Source organism: Alexandromys fortis, unplaced genomic scaffold (assembly GCF_014885135.2).
Source record: "Alexandromys fortis isolate MF-2015 unplaced genomic scaffold, M_Fortis_MF-2015_v1.1 scaffold_569, whole genome shotgun sequence".
In the NCBI taxonomy this organism is placed as follows: Eukaryota; Metazoa; Chordata; class Mammalia; order Rodentia; family Cricetidae; genus Alexandromys; species Alexandromys fortis.
The window spans coordinates 21545-24307 of record NW_026068469.1 but is presented as its reverse complement, the minus strand read 5'-3'; positions in this window follow the sequence as shown (position 1 = coordinate 24307).

Sequence of the window (2763 nt, the reverse complement as noted above, 5' to 3'; positions counted from 1 at the left end):
AGTGTGACCAGTCTGTTAAGAAGTCCTCAGAATATTAGGGCATTCTCTGATTACATGCAAATCAGTGGGGTCTAGATGATGTGGGCACTGATGCCCAGCAGTCTCACCTTAGGAACTGACCAGGCACCAACATCAGGTCCCAATTTTCTGGGACCAAGACATTTTGGTGTGTTCTGCAGAAAATTTCTTCCTCTCTAAGACTCATGGGACAGTCTGCCTCTGCTGTGCTGAGAGGGGGATTTTTATGTGCATTGTGACTGGGATTTCTTGCTAGTTCTACAATTCATCTTTTACAAAGGCATTTCAAGAAACTGGAAGATGCTTTAAAAGTCAGTTTAATTTGGACATGTGGATATTCTTTTATGCTGGGTCAAGACAAGATTTCTCTGTTAAACAACCCTGGCTGTACTGGAACTCATCCTGTAGACAAGGCTGGCCTCAAGTACATGTGAATATTTTTGAGGCCAGAGAGAGTTCTTCAAGAAATCTAAATCCAAACCATTTTTTTTTTTTTGGTATTGCTATGATTCAGTTCCTACCCTTGTGTTCACTCTATTTTTCTTGTGCTTCCTAGCTGACCTTTCTGCTCTGGAACCCATAATGGGGAATATATGTGTTCTTAGTGATATCTGCCTGAAAGACTGGTAAAGGGACCCCCTACTGGACAGACTGACAAAGAGCAGGATCAGCTGTTTATCCACGATTACCTGAAATCTGTGTCCTAAGTGTTAATTTGTTGTCCTTTTATTTTCATTTAGTGTTTATAACCCTTTTCCATGGTAATTCATATATCTTACAGTATATATTCTCACCTCTTGTATACCTTTCTAATTTCTCCAGCGTTATGTGTAAAATAGAATCTAGAAGTCAGAGGGTAAGCATCTATAATCATGAAGAATGTACTTATTACTTCTTCCATTCTTCACAGATTTAAGCATGCTCATACTCAAGTGTCCCAGTTTAAAAGTTTGTTTTTGTCATGTTGACACAAACATATATATTGAGAAGAGTGAATTTTGGTTATTGAATTAATTCCATTAAATTGTACTGATATCAAGTTTGTTCTTTATGATTGATGTGGGAGAGCTCAGTTCACTGTGAGCATTGTCAATGCTTGGTGGATGATTTTAGGTCATTTTCCATTGTCTTAGCTTCAGTTTTGCCTTTGTATTTCTGCTTCAAATTTTTTCATCGATTTAATTCAGTTATGGACTGTAAATTATTAGCTGAATGGACCTCTATCCAAACCAATCAAAAGGTGGAGAAAGAACACTCAAATTAACAAGATCATAAATGAAAAGGGGGTCATAACAGACACCAAGGAAATTAAGAGGATCATTTGGTTTTACTACAAAAGCCTGTATGCCACAAAATTGTAAAATGTAAAAGAAATGGACATTTTTTAGATAAGTACCATATATCAAAATTAAATAAGGTGAACAATTTATTTTTTATTTTTTTAAGGTGAACAATTTAGATAGACCTATAAGTTATGAGGAAATAGAAGCTGTCATCAAAAACCTCCCAACTGAAAAGAGCCCAGGACCAGATGGTTTTAATGCAGAATTCTACCAGAACTTCCAAGAAGAGCTAAAACCTACACTCCTTAATGCGTCCAGATAGCAAGATGTCTCTTTCAATTCTAGAGTTTGGAAGTTGCTTACAAAGAACTTCCTGTTTTCTTAGGCAATATTATATCCTTCTGGAGCCTTTAATGGAGTTGAAGAACTTATAGTTATAGTTTTTATTAGTTATGATAAAAGATAAAGTAGATATAAGTATTGTAACAGTAATTCTTGCTTGATACTTGTTTTGTTATATGTCATTTTACTGTGTCAAAAATAAAACCTTTTTTATTTAAACAGAAAAGGGAAAGTGATGTGGGATGTCCATCTCTATGTTCTGGTTATCATTAATGAATAAGTAAACTGCTTTGAGCCTATAGCAGGGCTCTAAGGTAACAGAGCTAGGTGGGAAAACTAGAGAGAATGCTGGGTAAAAAAATAGCAGAGTCAGAGAGACACCATGTTGCCCCACTAGAGACAGATCCTGGAACTGTAGCCAGTACGCCATAGCCAAGAGGCAATACACAGATCAATAGAAATGGGTTAAATTAATATGTAAGAGTTAACCAATAAAAAGGTAGAGTTAATGGGCCAAGCAGTGATTTAATTAATATAGTTTCTGTGTGATTATTTTGGGTCAAAGATAGTCTGGCAGCTAGGAACTAACAAGCAGCCTCCCTACTACAACTTCCTAAAACATCTCAGAGCCAGAATGGCAGGTGGCCATGCCATCAATTTTGTTAGAGCTCCACTGCTCTTTTGGGGTTCCTTTGAGCCAGTTAGCAGGTAAGAGACTGACTGGCAGAGTGCAATGCCACCAATACTACCATTAACATTACCCATTGGCATCTCTTCTAAGACCCACTATGCCATTAAACTCCATTCAATTCACCATCCTCAGGATAGACAGACACTCCAAATAAACTTCAGCAAATTTTATAGGCACAGACACAACAGAAAGCAAGATGAAAGAACAACCTATAACAGTCAGAAGAACATGAGGATACAGTGGAACTAGGCACCCAAACACCCACAACTTTTAGCTGAGATAACACTCCTGGACATGAAGACCTGTCAATCACCAGAACTCTTGACCATTCTGACCAAAAGACAACTAAGGAAACAGAAAATAAAGAACAAGGATACCACCCAAAAAGGATGACACATGAATCAACACCTAAATTATATCTCAAACCCT